We start from the raw sequence: 20472 nt of genomic DNA, 5'->3' as shown, positions 1-20472 counted from the left end.
TACAACTCTTTACTAATTAGCATTTTTTTTCTTTTAAGTTCAGCAGTTTTGTTGATTGTTCTTTTCTTCTTTACAGAATCTGAATCTAGAGAATCTGAAATGCAATGCTTCCTAAGAACTATATAATGGTAAAGAAATTCATAGCATTCCTAGTAACATTCCCCATAATGCAAGTTCTGAGTACACAGGGAAGCAAGAGGAGGCAGTACAGGGAAACCCACAGAGGGAAGAGGGAACACTTAGACATTTGGGGGCCAGTGAAATTTTGTTCACTTTACGATAATGCTTTCATTTCCCTCATAATCTGAAATTTAAATATCCTTTTTAAAGCCCGTCAAGTATCTTCCCTACTTATGTACTTAGTTTTCTTCAAACAATAGGGTACAACTGTTTAGCGATCCCTGAAACCCATCACCCTTTCATTAATAATCAATAACAACAAAAATAGAAATAGAAGGCTTTAGGCATTTAGAATTTAAGTGAGTTTACAATGAGATTAAATGTACGTGTTATACCAGTTACCCTACATATTTTATCCTGTTCCCACACAAGCTTAAAACGGCAACAGAGAAAGAGAATGAGGGTCCACAAATTAGGTAAAAGGCAGGGAAGACAAAGAGAAAGATATTTAAAAAGAAAGAGTTTTCAGCAGTTTGCATGGCAGTCTTCATATTTTTCCAATGGAACAGAAAGCTATCTACTATTTTAACATACACAAGAAGTAAAAGGCAAGTCTCAAAGAGCTTGAAAACTCTTTAGTGGTTTACAAGAAGTCATTTTCAGTACTTTTATTTCTGTATTACAGGCTCTTATATCCTTCTGGATATTTCCCTCACTTCATCAGAAGAGACAGGGATTCTTTATTTCCATGTTAATATTCTGTTCTTAATAGCCTGTTTATATTCCTCAGATCTATAAATGTCCTCAAACTTTCATTCCTTATTTCAGTAATACGGAGCACATATATTTAACTAAAGCCATAACTTTAATCTTTGTGTTGCACAATTATAACACAGTTTTGGTTTAATGAATTATAAAATCTTAAATAGCATAAGGTATAGGCAGGCTTATTTTTGCAAAATGTATTTGTGACTCTTCACTGAACATTTAAAATATGGATTCAAAAATTGTAGTGGGATTGCAGTTTACTGAAATGAACTCAGATATATACAGAAAAAGAAAATTTTCTTTCCTTAAGAGCTGTGCCGATCTCTTTTATGAGCCATCACAGAGCTCTATTAGTAGAGAAATGAGTCTTTACCATTTTAAATAATCTTTTGATTGAAATATTCTTCTTTCATTATAAATGATTCTTTTGGATAACTAGATATGTAGTTAATCCTTCAGAGTTCCATCGTTTCTGTTTCTCCAAAATGACAGATAGATATATTAAGTGAATCACATGACTAGTGATTGGTCCTGACTATAGCCTGGGATTAAGTGGAGGGGATGCCAGTCAAAGCATCTACACCTGCCCTCTCCACATTGTCCTGGATTCCTTTCAATTAGGTGACTGTGTACAAAGTTTAAATATTCTAAGAGGGAAATGGGAAGGTAAAAGTGGCTTTGCCTTTTTGAAACTATCTTTGCAATTCATCAATCATCATTTACATGACATTGATTAATTAGAAATAAGTCATTAAGGCCAGGTCATATATTTTTTTTAATTTTTTAATGTTTATTTTTTTATTTTTGAGAGCAAGAGAGAGCACACGCGAGAGAGGGGTAGAGAGAGAAGGAGACACAGAATCTGAAGCAGGCTCCAGGCTCTGAGCTGTCAGCACAGAGCCCAATGCGGGACTCAAACCCATGAACTGTGAGATCATGACCCGAGCCAAAGTCGGACCCTCAACCGACTGAGCCACCCAGGCACCCCAGGTCAGGTCATATTTTAAAGAAGGGAAATTAGAATCCATCTTTTGATGGAGAGAAATGCCAATGAGTTTGCCATAATCTGCCATCTATTTCTATTCTTCCCACATGTGAAGTTTACTAACCCATCTCTCGTGACCCCAGGAAAGTCTCATTTATTATGGAATAATGTTCAGCTTAAAGCTCAACATTTCATCATCTAAATTTATCCAGATGTAGATGAGTCTTTTCAGGTACAATACCTTCAATGCAGCCCCTCCAGAACAATCCCCCTGTGTCTGAAGACCTGGTAACTTTAAAGACAAATGATGTGCTCCTTTGCAGCACTGCCACCTCCTGCCACTGCTCCCCCCCAACCCCGGCCAAATAATATTAAGATGGTGAGGTTGGCCTAGGATTGGCTATTATGGAGCATCCCATTCAAAAAGGGGAACACCCACAGATTATATACATACAACAAATTTAAAATCCAGCCAAGACCATGCTGCATGCTTTTTGATTAGGGCTCAATTCTATGGCCTGGGAGTGATTCTGGATGGCTCTTGGATGCACCTTCAAGTTCTTGATTCTACTATCTGCATTCTCATTTCTTTTCCATTAGAAATGATTAGTATTTGCATGGGGCACCTGGGTGGCTCAGTGGGTTGAGCATCTGACTTCCTTTCTGGTCATATCTCATGGTTAGTGGGCTTGAGCCCCACATCAGGCTCATTGCTGTCAGCCTGTCAGTGCAGAGTCTGCTTCAGATCTTCTGTCCCCCTCTCTCTGCCCCTCCCCCACCTGTGTGCTCCCCCAAATAAATACATCTTTAGAAAAAAAAAAAGAAATGATTAGGATTTGGAGTTGAACAGTTTTCTCAGCATGTGCCATGCCCATACTAGTTAAAGGTCAATAGACTATTTTGTTTTGCCTCTGTCTTAGTTCAAGCTGGTAATGTTTCACCAATATGTTCTCTCAAAATTCTTGCAGGTTTTATGTATCAATAGCATTTGTTCCCACAAACAAAAGCTGCACTCACCAATCTCATCAACATAAGTTCATTCCTATTGTTAAAAAGTAAACTGAGGTGCATTAAAATGGTTAGAGTTTCCATGGCTCTTGAATTTGAGCCCTGAGTCCAGCTCTGTGCTGACAGCTTGGAACCTGGAATCTGCTTTGGATTCTGTGTCTCCCTCTCTCTCTGCCCCTCCCCTGCTCACACACCCTCTCTCTCTCCCAAAAATAAGTAAACATTAAAAAAACATAAAAAATAAGCATTCAAATCAAACATTGATTTGAATTGGGCAGTGCCCAACAGAAAGTGGTTAGGGGTGCTCCACTGACAAGAGCTAGAAACAAGTTTGCTATAGAGAACACACAGAAGCAAAACAAAGCAATTATTTGATTCGTTCTAGTGTAAGCAGTCGCCTTATTTGAGACAGCCTTGTTGGCTACGATTGGTTGTTCTTAATTTTCACTTTCTTGGATTTGAGCATATTGACTCTGACTTACGTTTGCTTATATAGGCTACCAAGATGTTAGAGTCACTTGTCTAACAGCCTCCTTGTTTAATTCTTTAACACTATCTTTGGCTTCCTGTACGGTTGTGAGGACAGGCCCTATTATGTAATAAAGAACATGAGTGGGACATGGCAGTAAGATGTTTAGAGCGACTGTTGTCTATTTGAAACCACAATAAGTATATCTGTGATATACTTACGGTCTTGCCCTGAGAATCTTCTGTAGACTGTATTTTCCTGATAATGCCTTGAATTTGATATCAGCTCAAAAAAACATTTTTAATTTTTTAGAATCATTTGCTAACTGCAGAGTATGTAGATGCCAAATTGTTTTATTGTCAAACCAAAACCTGAGAGTTCTGTTTCCTTTATGCAAAAAAAAAAAAAAAAGTTTTCTTTATGCTGTCTTCTTTTATGTTTTAATGTGAGCAACTAGAAGAAACCAGATGGCAACTTTAACACTCTATCTGGAATATTCTTAATTAGATCATCAAGTTCATTTTTTTTTAATTTTTCATGTTAACAAAGGTGACTATCATTAAACTTCCCACCTTCCAATAACATTTTTCTCATGTTCGTTTTGTCTCCCAACAACATCCTTCTTAAGGGCCACCAAGCCTCTGTTCACAGTGTCTGTGACTCTCAGTGTCCTTTTAGTTTCTCCCACTACCTGGGCCTAAGCCACTCTCTCCCATTCAAAGTGTTTTGCTATTATAGCACCACTCCTGGTAACTAAATTCATTCTGGGTATGTATTTCTGTGAGGCAAACTAATGCAATATTGAGTGTTTGGAGGAATTATTTTTAAATCTTTAAAAACTGTTTATTTTTTTTAGGGATAGAGAGACAGAGCACAAGCAGGAGTGGGGGGAGAGATAGAGGGAGACACAGAATCCAAAGCAGGCTCCAGGCTCTGACCTGTCAACACAGACCCCAACGTGGGGCTCAAACCCACAAACCATGAGATCATGACCCGAGCTGAAGTCTGGCGCTTAACTGACTGAGCCATCCAGGTGCCCCATTTGCTTTTTTAAAATCACAGATCTTCAATTTGAGCAGGGCTTTAAGGATACAGCTTATTTTGCTTCCTTCAGCATTAGGTTGGAATTACTGGATGCTAGAAGATGGATGCAGGAATGATCCGAAGCCTGATTCGCCACGTATCTCCTGGTCGATGTTGGCTGTAAATTATTAACAAAGCTTGTACTACAGTGTAATATGACACGTGACCTCTCTGTGTGGCTTGGGCACCTTGCAACATGGTTGGGTTGCCAACATGAATGTCCTAAAAGAAAGAATTAGACCTTTCCTAATCTAGTATCAACAGTCAAACAGTTTCTCTTTTGTTAATTCTACTTATTAGCAGAGGTTCACACAGGCTAGCGTATATTTAAGTGGAAGAAAAATAAATTCCACTATCTGATAGACAAATATAAAGGAGTTTGCAGGCATGTTTTAAAACTGGACTCCTAATCGTGACTATAATATAATTTTCTCTTTTATACTTCCAGTGCTGGTTCTTGCTGGGCTAAGTAGCATAAAGCATTTAGATAATACTTCTCTCCATTAAATATTACTTTTGAGACTATTCAAATATCTCTTTTTTATGTAATCAAATTTAAAATTTGACCCATTCTCTCTTTTTCTATTTCTGCCATAACAACTAAAATAATGGCAGCACACCTCCTGAAGAAGATAAATGATGATACTCAGAGAGATGATCAAGTAACAGCAATGAAAGGGTAAATCCATGTTCATATATTTCAATTTATTTTTCCTGTTACAGTTCAAGAATAACTCTTAAAAATATGACAGAGAGAATAAAAGCAGGGATAGACAAATGAATGTCAGAATCTGTGGAAAGATGTTTTCCTGGACTCCATGGTGTCCACACACATGGAGAGTTGGGATACTAGTTTGAATCCCAGAAACTGGTTTTAAGACCCTCTTTTAAGATACTGTAAAAATGACAATGGGAAGCAGGTAAAGGGATGAATATATAGATCTTTGAAACCCAAGCAAAAGTTCAAAATTGGTCTAATGCATATAGTAAAGGTGTCAATGCAATTTTTGTGGGGGAAGGAAAGGTGTTTTTTTTTTTTTTTCCCAACAAATGCTACTGCAACAGCTAGATAGCCCATACTGCAAAAATAAACTTTGATCTCTTCTTCAAGTCACACACACACACACACCCACAATGATGGCAGATAAAATATAACTCTAAATGTAAAAGCTAAAATCATAAGGCCTCTTAAACATATGACTATATTTGTGAACTTGTGTTCAGGATTTCTTAAATAAAATGGTAAAAGCATTAGCCATAAAGAAAAATAATTAGATCTGATTAACATTAAAAACAACTGGTTATTCATGATGACTGTAGCTAACAGTATGGTTTTGTATATTTGGAAGTTGCTAAGAGTATGGATCTTAAGAGTCACCACAAGAAAAAAAAGTTGTAACTTCGTGATGGGATGTAGGTTAACTAAATTTATGGTGGTAATTATTTTACAACATATATCATAATTTATATTGTATAAATTAAACATATGCAACTTTATATGTCAGTTATATCAATAAAACTGGAGAAGAACTGAAAAAATTTAAAAAAATTAAAACTGGTTATTGAATGACTGCATTAATAAAATGAAAACTTAAGCCATATTTATAATCCATGTGCCTGACTGACAGTGAACTTGTATTCAGAATGTATACTGTCCATCACAGTTCGGGCTTCCGACCCCAGCACTAATTCCCATGAAGGTTTTTACTCCTGCGTTTCTTCTCTAGTAAGTTATTCTTCTCAGTATGTGCCAGTTTTCCTCCAATTTTGAGGCAGTGTTTTTCCCTGTAACTTCACTTCAGTGATGGATCTAAGAAGAGTTGTTGATTTTCTAGTTTCTTCAACTTTTTACTTCTTAAGATGGAATAACCACTTCTAAACTCTGCATGCCAGGCCAAAAGGTCTTATATTTTATTAGGTAAAATTTTTTTTTTTTTTTAATTTTTTTTTTTTCAACGTTTTTATTTTTGGGACAGAGAGAGACAGAGCATGAACGGGGGAGGGGCAGAGAGAGAGGGAGACACAGAATCGGAAGCAGGCTCCAGGCTCTGAGCCATCAGCCCAGAGCCCGACGCGGGGCTCGAACTCACGGAGCGCGAGATCGTGACCTGGTTGAAGTCGGACGCTTAACCGACTGTGCCACCCAGGCGACCCATTATTAGGTAAAATTTTTACTGCTGCTTCTAAAAACAAAAAATCAAACCAAACAAAAACAAAAACAAAAACCTCTTGTCCTTTCTGCTCTTCCTGCCCAGTAAACAATTATTATTTTGTTTTCTTATGACTACAACGATTTTTGTTTTTAATTTGTGAAGATTGGTTTATTTCTCCTGGCTAAAACCACTAAGTTACTTATATTTCATCAATAGCCAAAATGTGTGCTTATAACAATTAAAAAATATATAGTATATATCACTAAAAAATAACTAATTCTGTGACATAAGGAATCAAAGTTGAACTTTAATAAAATTATTAGTAGTAATCTCAGTTTATATTCTGACAGATAATAACATTGGTCATAAACTAATGCAACTCTTTTTAAAACCCCATTACTACCAGGGCCCCTGGGTGGCTCAGTCAGATACAATTGCCTCTGTGCTACATTCCCTTATATTTTTAAGTTTTAATACAGTTGTACTGTATTACTAAATATGAAAATAAGCTACGGGACACCTGTGGCTTAATCAGGTGAGTATATGGCTCTTGATTTTGGCTCAGATCATCATCCAAGGGTCAGTGGGATTGAGTCTCTTATCAGGCTTTGTACTGAGTGTGGAGCCTGCTTAAAATTCTCTCTCAGTCTCTCTCCATCTCCCTCTGTTCTTCTCCTCTGCTGAGGTGCTCTCTCTCTCTCTCTCTCTCTCTCTCTCTGTGAATTACAAAATAAAATAAAATAAGTCTCATTTGTATAGTACCATAAGTTTGTATGGTGCTTTCAAATGCATTTCCTAATGTATTTCTCACATTAAATCTATAGTTTGTTTTGGAATTTCCACCTCAATTTGGAATTTCCTCCTCAGATAAACTGAGGATCTGAAAAGTGAACTAACCTACGTTAGGTCCCAGAGCTCCTAAAATTTAGATATTTTATCTCAATATTCTGATGATCTGACTTCTGCAGATCTTTATTTCCCCTGTCAACTTAATGTTATGTATGTAAAGACTTTCCTTTCAGTTAGATAAATGGGTGTTTCCATGGAATATAAGAGGGAACCCATGAAAGACTTTGACGTTTTAAATATTTTCTATCACCCCTGACTGGAGCTTATTCCATTATTGGCAAATGTGCAGTTGAATAAATTAATTGTTCCATAAATCCCTTGTTAAGTCACTTGGCAAAGAACCTTTATCAATTTGATTCATCTAAGTTGATAGGAATCAGTTACTAATTTAGCAATGATTTGAAAGACTGGGTTATAGGACATGTATGTTATGATAGAAAGGAATAAAGTTAGGTCAGGATTTGGGGCTAGTACTATCAAAGTGAAGTTTTGTGAAAGAGGCACCTGAAAAACATCAAGCTCTGGTCAGGAGGAGAAAAATTAATGAAAAGCATGGGAAAGAATGTTGAGGATAATATATATAGACCTTAAATTTCTGCCTAGTATTAACCTAGGTGAGTGCACATATACAAACGCAAATATATTTGAATTATATTTTTATATTCTGTGTATGATTAATATATTAATATATAATTTATACATTTTATATGAATTTACAGATAATTATATGCCATTTATGTATTACATATTTTTATAAGCATTAAAGGGACAGTATTTACTCTGTGGTAGAATTTTTTGCAAACATTTTGAAATTGAATAACATGGTGAGAAGTTGGAAATGGAAAAACCTCTAAAAAGTTTATTTAGCCTTATCATTTTCTAGAGAAGGACATGAGTACGCCAAATACAGCTAAGTAAATGTTTCAAGGTGAGAGATAGGATAAAAGCCAAGAATTATTTTACTGACATTTGCAATCTATTCTGGCTTCATTGAACTATTCACTTATGAATGCTTCATGCTTTTCATATTTCTCTGTCCTTGCACTTGCCTCAACCTCAAATGAATGGTCCTCATTGGCATCTATTTATTCTTCAATATTTAGTTTAAGTATCACCCGCAAAAGGCTTTCTGATCCCTGTTCCCTCTGTCTGAATGGAAGAGTCCCTCCAACATCTAATTTTGACAATGTGTGTGTTCTATCTATCTATCTATCTATCTAATTATCTACCTATATTTATCTCACATCTATATCTATATTTGCCTTTTTACTTTTCTGTTCTTCATAACTTAGTTCAATTCTTCAAGAAGTGGAACTATATCCTAGTCATGTTTATAGCCTTTGTGCCTTCTCTGTGCTTAAAATGCATAGTGCATACTTAATAAATATTTGTTGAAAAACAATTAAATGAATAGCTGCTAGAACTCTTATTTATATACTGTAATCTTTCTCCTATTTCTTTTATAAACGGCAAAGAAAATTCCTCTTATGTGAATTATGGAATTTAAAATAGACTATGTCATTTTCTCTCTGTCTGTTGTATTTTAAGTATTATAATAGATACCACTATTTCTCATATTGGGTTCAATAATCATTCTCTTGACCACCTGTTATTGAATGAATTTTATATCTACATTTCACTGTTTCTTTTCTCAGTTATTCTAATGCTTCCATTTTCATTCCCAGTAAGGTATCCAAAAAGGGGCAGATATATATAGATAGATGTATTATATTTTTCAATGGTGGTACTCCATTCCTTTATTCCAATAGCCAAATAGCCTCCAACTCTGTATTTTGACAGTTTCAATTCCACAGAATATCCCTGGCTTCATCCATTGTTTCTTCAGAAACTTTTGTAAATTCAGAGCACATCAGGAGGATTAGGAATTTTAGGTTATTTCAGCTCTTTTGCATTGAACAAAAAACATGTTCATCAAATTAAATGGACATTGTCAGAGGCATAATGGAGCAATAGGAGGCTATGCAGAAAAAAACACTAACTAAGGTCTCATAAGTAAAGAAATGTTTTATAAAATTTGTCCTGCTCATTTACCAAGTAAGAAAGAAGATGCGGATATTTTATCCCACCCGGTGTATGACAGCTATTTTAATTTCCTAATATCTCAGCAGCTTTATAGAACTGACTTCATGAGGCTACTCTATATATTTATTTTTTTGTATTTGAATAATATCCAGTATTTTTTTTATTGCTGGAATATACTGCAAGTCTACTTGAATATTGAGAAGAACCTGTATAGAAATAACATTCCCCATTTCTTGCTATAATATATTCTGATTACATTGTCTATTTCAGATTAGACTTATGTTGTTTCATCTATTCAGAGGCATAATTTCAGTTTCTATCCATATACTCTCTATACGTTGTTTTTTAAGAAAATATGCTCATAGCATATAAAATTATGTATGTATTAGACTCAGTGATCTAAAATATATAGTGTATATGACTGTCCCTTTTGTCTTTTGCACAAGCAGATCTTCCCCTGAGATTAGATTATAGAATTAAGATTTCTCTTTATTCCTAATTCAAAGAACCAAGTTGAAGTACTTGAGGTAAAAATTGCTAAGCATTAATCAGAAAAGAATGAGTATATAAGAATTATAGGAATTACTAGGAGTGTGTCTTGAATCAGAATTTTAACAGATGCCACAGAGGGAATTTATGGATAGAAATTTGAAAAATTGAGAGCTATGGATGTGAAGGGTGGTCAAGTAGGCAACATGCTGACAAATAGAGGCCATAACACATACTAAATGAGGGAAATTCTTGAAGTTAAGAGGAGAATCAATATTATTACATAACTAACAAGAAAAAAATAGGAAAGGAACTTATTTATAAATGCAAAATTGTGATTTATTCAGTGGCTTTTTAACATCTTCTATGGGTGAGCCAACTTGGCATGACAGTTGCTTTTGGTAGCAAGTAGCCTTACTCCAACATGGCATATTTAGATAATTTTGTTCACAACTCTGTTAAGGACCTTGGCCAGAGGTCAGAAGGAAGAAGAGATATATGAAGGAAATGTGAAAGTAATAAAACTAAAAGATAATTTGAGGTGTGTAAGGGAGACATCTGATAGCAGGGGAGAGAAATCTAAGCATTACTGGATGAAAAAACATATATCTCTATCTCTATCTCTATCTCTATCTCTATCTCTATCTCTATCTCTATTTCTATCTCTATTTATGTCTGCCTGTATCATCTATATCATCTGGTGGAAAGTAAACAGTTGAGGGATTGAAATAAGGTAGTTGAGAGAAGTGACTTAAATGTTCTTTACGGAATTGATAATATGTATTATTTGATCAGTGGGGCCCTTCAGTTGGAAATAGTAGCTAAGTTGTGAAAATTGCTTTCAGTATCATATCACTTAAAAAATAGTGTTTTTTCAAAAATAAATTAAAAAATAAGATAAAATAAATAAAGTGATTTTCTACTGTATTAAATTCTACTAAAAAGCTTGGTTGATCTGAAATTTCTACTCAATTGGGCAATAGGAAAAATAGGGAAAAGCAGTGAGATAGTTCACCAACAGCAGATGGCTGGTCACACCACTAGTCCCTGTATATACCTCACTCTAGTCCATACATATATTGAATATTGCCTTCTTTTAACATCTTTTCAAGGTATGTTTTTTTCTTTCTTTTCCTTTTTTTTTTTTGGTTAGAATATACTCCTATTACATTGTTGAACTATTTGGTGCCATGTTAGGATGGCAAGAAAATGACTCTGTAACATGCTGGCAAAAAAAAAAAAAAAAAGAAAAAAGAAAGGAACAAACCCTTTTTATAGGTTAGTTAACTTTCAACCTGGCCAATGATTAATCAAGGGCAAGAGACCCAAAACAAATCAGATATCACCACTGGATATAGCACTCTAAACATTTTTCTAGGTGTTAATGTTTGATAACATCATCTTTGGGTAATGCAAGATTAATAAATTGATGAAAACTAAAATCATTTAATGTGCTTAAAGATGAATGTATTCCTATAACAAAGCACTGCACACATGCAATGTAATATATTCCTGCCTTCTCAAATTTGTATTACAAATGCGCCTTAAGAAACAAATAAATTGGTGTGCTTGGGTGGCTCAGTCAGTTAAGTGTGTGACTCTTGATTTTGGCTCAGGTCATGATCTCGTGGTTCTTAAGATCCAGCCTCACATTGGGCTCTGTGCTAACAGTTCAGAGCCTGCTTGGGATTCTCTCTCTCCCTCTCTCTCTGCCCCTCCCCTATTCACATGCACACTCTCTCTCAAAAAAAAAAAAAAATAATAAACATTAAAAAAAGCAGAAAGAAAGAAAGAAAGAAAGAAAGAAAGAAAGAAAGAAAGATCTTGATAGGTGCCGGGGTGGCTCAGTTGGTTAAGCATCAGACTCTTGATTTTGCTCAGGTCATGATCTCACAGGTTTGAGTTGGAGCCCCACATAGGGCTCTGTGCTGGCAGTGCAGAGACTGCTTGGGATTCTCTCTCTCCCTCTCTCTTTCTCTCTCTCTCGCTTATGCTCTCCTGTCAAAAAAAAAAAAAAAAACTTATGCATAATATCACCTATAATTTCTTTTTGTCACCTGGGTATGATCAAGGAAGTGAGGAATAACACAAGGTAATAACTTTCATCAGAAATGCCTGAATTCATTAGAATTTAAACACCAAACATGCTGATTTATTTTAAGTCCAGAAAATTATCCGAAATAAATCCCATTTCAAGTATCATTTATATTTAGCTTATCTTACTTAAACCTACAAAATATTACATCTGACATTTCCTATCTTGACTACTTTTTAAAAAATAATCATAGCAGCTGACAAATACAGTTTTAAGATTCAACATTATTCTGTATCTAAAATGAAAAAACATGCATAACAACTTCACTTTTAATCTTGGGAATAAAAGGGTAACTAGGTGGTTATGAACTAACATCTCTCATTAAATTAATGGCTTTACCTAATTCTTATGTCTGCTGAATGCAGTTCATTAAGCTTTATGCTCTTTTATATTCATTACAGGTATTTTGTGTTATTTTTCCTTATGATGCTCCTATAAATCATTTGAAAGGTGAGGAAGCTTAACCTACTTTCCCAAAGATAAAAATCTCTTCAAATCACTTATCTCTTCAAATCATCTTAAAAATACTATCTGCTAGAGCCTAGAGGATTTCCACTGACACATGGCAATGTCTTAGCTTGGCTGCCATAACAAAATAGTATAGGCAGCTTAAACAACAGAAATTTATTTCTTCTCAGTTCTAAAGGCTAGAAGTCTGAGATCAGCATACCAGTATGGTTCCATTCTGTTGAGAGCTGTCTCTCTTCCTGACTTGCAAATAGCCACCTTCTCTCACTGTGTGCTCACAGGGCCTTTCCTTTATGTGTGTTTCTGTTGAGACACAGAGAGAGCAAAGTCTTTGGTGTCTCTTCTTATAAGGATACTAATAATATCAGATCAGAACTCCATGGGGAGCTCTAGTCACACAGGGTAAGGAGTGGTTAGAGCTTCAACATATGAATTTAGGGGGATACAATTCAGTCTATAATGAGTAACCATTGTCATATATACCTTAGAATGACTGATATCACTAAGAAATCATCCTGGGTGTTCCCTTCTAGTTGTTCAATAATTAGTGACCCCATTCTATTAATCCAACAAATAGTGACTGTTCTAGGTACTCTTTGGGGCCAGTAATAAGGTGATGAACAAAGGAGAATTAATTGTTGCTCTCTTGTATTTGGTATGGTACATGCTTAAAAAAGAAAGGTTCTGATGTAAAAAGATTGTGGGATGAAGGAAGGCTTTGCTGACCACATTTAAGGTGAGACTTAGGATAAACTGAAGAATGCTCATGATGCCATGCTGGACATCCAGTCAAGCATCTGGGCCATGGGGTTTCTGAGCCATGCTCCTGCTGCTGCTCCATCCATAGGACCACAACCTGAGCAGAATTGGGGGCACCTAGATGGCTTAGTCGATTGGATATCCGACTTCGGCTCAGGTCATGATCTCTCAGTTTGTGAGTTTGAGCCCCGTGTCAGGCTCTGTGCTGACAGCTCAGAGCCTGGAGCCTGCTTCAGATTCTGTGTCTCATTCTCTCTCAGCCCCTCTCCCACTTGTGCTAGGTCTTTCTCTGTCTCTCCAAAATAAAGAAATGTAAAAGAAATGAAGTGCCATTCGCAAAGGCTCTTTCACATGCAGAACAACCTGGAGCTGCTGGAGTGTGTTCCTTTATTGGTGTCTTCAGGGCTCTGGGAGATCCCCTAACATGGCTGCCTTGAACTGGTGTGTGTCGGGGCGGGGGGGGGGGGGTGGTGGCGGGGGTAGGACACAGACATTCAATCTATATCAGACTGGCTATCCATTTGAAACTTCATCTATCATATTTAGGAAAGAAATACTGGATATATTTTGGTATGTTCTAAATTCCTTTATTTTAGAGAATTGAATTCATAATCTTTGAGTCGATAAACACCAAACTTTCAGCTGATTAGGCTAGATAATTGAGTGGGGGGAAAAAACCTGTTAAAGTGCTAGAGCCTTATAATTCTTGCCTATGACCCTGAAATAAAGCAATAATTAAAAAAACATATATACACAAAATATTGATGCTGTTTGATGTTTTATTTGCTTTTCTTTATCCAGATATCAGAACAAATTTGAATTCTAAAGCATCTATCATGAAGAACTTCATTCCTCTTTGCAATCAATTGTTATGAACAGTGGAGGGTGCTGACAGTATATATTCATAATTTACCTTTAGATTCTGGCAAGAACTAACAATTGTGAATAGAAGGAATTAAGTTTCATGAAACCTTTATTATGTTTAACATAATTTATTTATTTGTTAAAATGAATTTATTAAAATAATTGGTTTGCTATTCACCTTTCAAAGAATAGTGGGCAATTATAAACTGGATTCCTACAGTAAATGGTCAAGACTTCCTTTAATCTCTTCTCATCGCCCATTTTCTAGTGAAGAGTTGACATCAACTGATTTTTAACCTGGACTCTCTTTATTTTATGCAGTAAGTTTCAGACATTTCAAATCTGCCATTCAGAGAATTAGAAGCTTGAGACAATGACTAAGGTTTCTATTTGGAGATAAATAATTAAAGCAAGTTAACAAGCCAGCTATGGAAGATGGCGGCATAGGAGGACGCTGGGCTCACCGCGCGTCCTGCTGATCACTTAGATTCCACCTACACCTGCCTAAATAACCCAGAAAACCACCAGAGGATTAGCAGAACGGAGTCGCCAGAGCCAAGCGCAGACGAGAGGCCCACGGAAGAGGGTAGGAAGGGCGGCGAGGCGGTGCACGCTCCACGGACTGGCGGGAGGGAGCCGGGCGGAGGGGCGGCTCGCCGGCCAAGCAGAGCCCCCGAGTCTGGCTTGCAAAAAGTGGAGGGGCCTGACGGACTGTGTTCCGACAGCAAGCGCGACTTAGCGTCTGGGAAGTCATAAGTTAACAGCTCTGCTCAGAAAGCGGGAAGGCCGGAGGACAAAGGGAAGGAGAGCTGCTGAGCCCCCGGACGACAGAGCTCAGTTTGGTGGGGAACAAAGGCGCTCGCCAGCGCCATCTTCCCCGCCCATCCCCCAGCCAAAATCCCAAAGAGAACCAGTTCCTGCCAGGGAACTTGCTCGCTCCGCGCAAACACCCAACTCTGCGCTTCTGCGGAGCCAAACCTCCGGCAGCGGATCTGACTCCCTCCTGCTGCCACAGGGCCCCTCCTGAAGTGGATCACCTAAGGAGAAGCAAGCTAAGCCTGCCCCTCCTGCCCCTGTGCACCTTGCCTACCCACCCCAGCTAAGACGCCAGATCCCCAGCATCACAAGCCTGGCAGTGTGCAAGTAGCCCAGACGGACCACCCCACCCCACAGTGAATCCCGCCCCTAGGAGAGGGGATGAGAAGGCACGCACCAGTCTGACTGTGGCCCCAGCGGTGGGCTGGGAGCAGACATCAGGTCTGACTGCGGCTCCGCCCACCAACTCCAGTTATACACCACAGCACAAGGGAAGTGCCCTGCAGGTCCTCACCACGCCAGGGACTATCCAAAATGACCAAGCGGAAGAATTCCCCTCAGAAGAATCTCCAGGAAATAACAACAGCTAATGAGCTGATCAAAAAGGATTTAAATAATATAACAGAAAGTGAATTTAGAATAATAGTCATAAAATTAATCGCTGGGCTTGAAAACAGTATAGCTGACAGCAGAGAATCTCTTGCTACAGAGATCAAGGGACTAAGGAACAGTCACGAGGAGCTGAAAAACGCTTTAAACGAAATGCATAACAAAATGGAAACCACCACGGCTCGGATTGAAGAGGCAGAGGAGAGAATAGGTGAACTAGAAGATAAAGTTATGGAAAAAGAGGAAGCTGAGAAAAAGAGGGATAAAAAAATCCAGGAATATGAGGGGAAAATTAGAGAACTAAGTGATACACTAAAAAGAAATAATATACGCATCATTGGTATCCCAGAGGAGGAAGAGAGAGGGAAAGGTGCTGAAGGGGTACTTGAAGAAATAATAGCTGAGAACTTCCCTGAACTGGGGAAGGAAAAAGGCATTGAAATCCAAGAGGCACAGAGAACTCCCTTCAGACGTAACTTGAATCGATCTTCTGCACGACATATCATAGTGAAACTGGCAAAATACAAGGATAAAGAGAAAATTCTGAAAGCAGCAAGGGGTAAACGTGCCCTCACATATAAAGGGAGACCTATAAGACTCGTGACCTCTCTTTTGAAACTTGGCAGGCCAGAAAGAATTGGCACGAGATTTTCAGTGTGCTAGACAGAAAAAACATGCAGCCGAGAATCCTTTATCCAGCAAGTCTGTCATTTAGAATAGAAGGAGAGATAAAGGTCTTCCCAAACAAACAAAAACTGAAGGAATTTGTCACCACTAAACCAGCCCTACAAGAGATCCTAAGGGGGACCCTGTGAGACAAAGTACCAGAGACATCACTACAAGCATAAACATACAGACATCACAATGACTCTAAACCCATATCTTTCTATAATAACACTGAATGTAAATGGATTAAATGCGCCAACCAAAAGACATAGGGTATCAGAATGGATAAAAAAACAAGACCCATCTATTTGCTGTCTACAAGAGACTCATTTTAGACCTGAGGACACCTTTAGATTGAGAGTGAGGGGATGGAGAACTATTTATCATGCTACTGGAAGCCAAAAGAAAGCTGGAGTAGCCATCCTTATATCAGACAAACTAGACTTTAAATTAAAGGCTGTAACAAGAGATGAAGAAGGACATTATATAATAGTGACAGGGTCTATCCATCAGGAAGAGCTAACAATTATAAATGTCTATGCGCCGAATACCGGAGCGCCCAAATATATAAAACAATTACTCATAAACATAAGCAACCTTATTGATAAGAATGTGGTAATTGCAGGGGACTTTAACACCCCACTTACAGAAATGGATAGATCATCTAGACACACGATCAATAAAGAAACAAGGGCCCTGAATGAGACATTGGATCAGATGGACTTGACAGATATATTTAGAACTCTGCATCCCAAAGCAACAGAATATACTTTCTTCTCGAGTGCACATGGAACATTCTCCAAGATAGATCATATACTGGGTCACAAAACAGCCCTTCATAAGTTTACAAGAATTGAAATCATACCATGCATACTTTCAGACCACAACGCTATGAAGCTTGAAATCAACCACAGAAAAAAGTCTGGAAAACCTCCAAAAGCATGGAGGTTAAAGAACACCCTACTAACGAATGAGTGGGTCAACCAGGCAATTAGAGAAGAAATTAAAAAATATATGGAAACAAACGAAAATGAAAATACAACAATCCAAACGCTTTGGGACACAGCGAAGGCAGTCCTGAGAGGAAAATACATTGCAATCCAGGCCTATCTCAAGAAACAAGAAAAATCCCAAATACAAAATCTAACAGCACACCTAAAGGAAATAGAAGCAGAACAGCAAAGGCAGCCTAAACCCAGCAGAAGAAGAGAAATAATAAAGATCAGAGCAGAAATAAACAATATAGAATCTAAAAAAACTGTAGAGCAGATCAATGAAACCAAGAGTTGGTTTTTTGAAAAAATAAACAAAATTGACAAACCTCTAGCCAGGCTTCTCAAAAAGAAAAGGGAGATGACCCAAATAGATAAAATCATGAATGAAAATGGAATTATTACAACCAATCCCTCAGAGATACAAACAATTATCAGGGAATACTATGAAAAATTATATGCCAACAAATTGGACAACCTAGAAGAAATGGACAAATTCCTGAACACCCACACTCTTCCAAAACTCAATCAGGAGGAAATAGAAAGCTTGAACAGACCCATCACCAGCGAAGAAATTGAATCGGTTATCAAAAATCTCCCAACAAATAAGAGTCCAGGACCAGATGGCTTCCCAGGGGAGTTCTACCAGACGTTTAAAGCAGAGATAATACCTATCCTTCTCAAGCTATTCCAAGAAATAGAAAGGGAAGGAAAACTTCCAGACTCATTCTATGAAGCCAGTATTACTTTGATTCCTAAACCAGACAGAGACCCAGTAAAAAAAGAGAACTACAGGCCAATATCCCTGATGAATATGGATGCCAAAATTCTCAATAAGATACTAGCAAATCGAATTCAACGGCATATAAAAAGAATTATTCACCATGATCAAGTGGGATTCATTCCTGGGATGCAGGGCTGGTTCAACATTCGCAAATCAATCAACGTGATACATCACATTAACAAAAAAAAAGAGAAGAACCATATGATCCTGTCAATCGATGCAGAAAAGGCCTTTGACAAAATCCAGCACCCTTTCTTAATAAAAACTCTTGAGAAAGTCGGGATAGAAAGAACATACTTAAAGATCATAAAAGCCATTTATGAAAAGCCCACAGCTAACATCATCCTCAACGGGGAAAAACTGAGAGCTTTTTCCCTGAGATCAGGAACACGACAGGGATGCCCACTCTCACCGCTGTTGTTTAACATAGTGCTGGAAGTTCTAGCATCAGCAATCAGACAACAAAAGGAAATCAAAGGCGTCAAAATTGGCAAAGATGAAGTCAAGCTTTCGCTCTTTGCAGATGACATGATATTATACATGGAAAATCCGATAGACTCCACCAAAAGTCTGCTAGAACTGATACATGAATTCAGCAAAGTTGCAGGATACAAAATCAATGTACAGAAATCAGTTGCATTCTTATACACTAACAATGAAGCAACAGAAAGACAAATAAAGAAACTGATCCCATTCACAATTGCACCAAGAAGCATAAAATACCTAGGAATCAATCTAACCAAAGATGTAAAGGATCTGTATGCTGAAAACTATAGAAAGCTTATGAAGGTAATTGAAGAAGATTTAAAGAAATGGAAAGACATTCCCTGCTCATGGATTGGAAGAATAAATATTGTCAAAATGTCAATACTACCCAAAGCTATCTACACATTCAATGCAATCCCAATCAAAATTGCACCAGCATTCTTCTCAAAACTAGAACAAGCAATCCTAAAATTCATATGGAACCACAAAAGGCCCCGAATAGCCAAAGTAATTTTGAAGAAGAAGACCAAAGCAGGAGGCATCACAATCCCAGACTTTAGCCTCTACTACAAAGCTGTCATCATCAAGACAGCATGGTATTGGCACCAAAACAGACACGTAGACCAATGGAATAGAATAGAAACCCCGGAACTAGACCCACAAACGTACGGCCAACTCATCTTTGACAAAGCAGGAAAGAACATCCAATGGAAAAAAGACAGTCTCTTTAATAAATGGTGCTGGGAGAACTGGACAGCAACATGCAGAAGGTTGAAACTAGACCACTTTCTCACACCATTCACAAAAATAAACTCAAAATGGATAAAGGACCTGAATGTGAGACAGGAAACCATCAAAACCTTAGAGGAGAAAGCAGGAAAAGACCTCTCTGACCTCAGCCGTAGCAATCTCTTCCTCGACACATCCCCAAAGGCAAGGGAATTAAAAGCAAAAGTGAATTACTGGGACCTTATGAAGATAAAAAGCTTCTGCACAGCAAAGGAAACAACCAACAAAACTAAAAGGCAACCAACGGAATGGGAAAAGATCTTTGCAAATGACATATCGGACAAAGGGCTAGTATCCAAAATCTATAAAGAGCTCACCAAACTCCACACCCGAAAAGCAAATAACCCAGTGAAGAAATGGGCAGAAAACATGAATAGACACTTCTCTAAAGAAGATATCCAGATGGCCAACAGGCACATGAAAAGATGTTCAGCGTCGCTCCTTATCAGGGAAATACAAATCAAAACCACACTCAGATATCACCTCACGCCAGTCAGAGTGGCCAAAATGAACAAATCAGGAGACTATAGATGCTGGAGAGGATGTGGAGAAACGGGAACCCTCTTGCACTGTTGGTGGGAATGCAAATTGGTGCAGCCGCTCTGGAAAGCAGTGTGGAGGTTCCTCAGAAAATTAAAAATAGACCTACCCTATGACCCAGCAATAGCACTGCTAGGAATTTATCCAAGGGACACAGGAGTACTGATGCATAGGGGCACTTGTACCCCAATGTTCATAGCAGCACTCTCAACAATAGCCAAATTATGGAAAGAGCCTAAATGTCCATCAACTGATGAATGGATAAAGAAATTGTGGTTTATATACACAATGGAGTACTACGTGGCAATGAGAAAAAATGAAATATGGCCTTTTGTAGCAACGTGGATGGAACTGGAGAGTGTGATGCTAAGTGAAATAAGCCATACAGAGAAAGACAGATACCATATGGTTTCACTCTTATGTGGATCCTGAGAAACTTAAGAGAAACCCATGGGGGAGGGGAACAAAAAAAAAAAAAAAAAAGAGGTTAGAGTGGGAGAGAGCCAAAGCATAAGAGACTGTTGAGAACTGAGAACAAACTAAGGGTTGATGGGGGGTGGGAGGGAGGACAGGGTGGGTGATGGGTATTGAGGAGGGCACCTTTTGGGATGAGCACTGGGTGTTGTATGGAAACCAA

At 37.8% G+C, this 20472-nt stretch overlaps 1 long non-coding RNA gene across 3 annotated transcripts in view; it reads left to right on the top strand.

Annotated features, from left to right (window-relative positions):
* The window catches only part of LOC147584247 (uncharacterized), a 312889-nt gene that overhangs the window by 105472 nt on the left and 186945 nt on the right, over positions 1 to 20472 (top strand). The window contains exons 7-8 of one of the 3 annotated variants that reach the window (XR_015245297.1): positions 77 to 6351; positions 6596 to 7255. The exons of the other annotated variants lie outside the window; for them this stretch is intronic. This is a non-coding gene — a long non-coding RNA (uncharacterized LOC147584247). Of the gene's footprint in view, positions 1 to 76; positions 6352 to 6595; positions 7256 to 20472 lie in introns of those variants that run through there. 3 annotated transcript variants of the gene reach the window in all.

The sequence above is a fragment of the Puma concolor genome, chromosome A1 (genome assembly GCF_028749965.1).
Source record: "Puma concolor isolate L17-30 chromosome A1, mPumCon1.1.hap2, whole genome shotgun sequence".
Taxonomy (NCBI): Eukaryota; Metazoa; Chordata; class Mammalia; order Carnivora; family Felidae; genus Puma; species Puma concolor.
The sequence above is the reverse complement of the archived record's forward strand: the minus strand, read 5'-3'. Positions and strand labels throughout refer to the sequence as shown.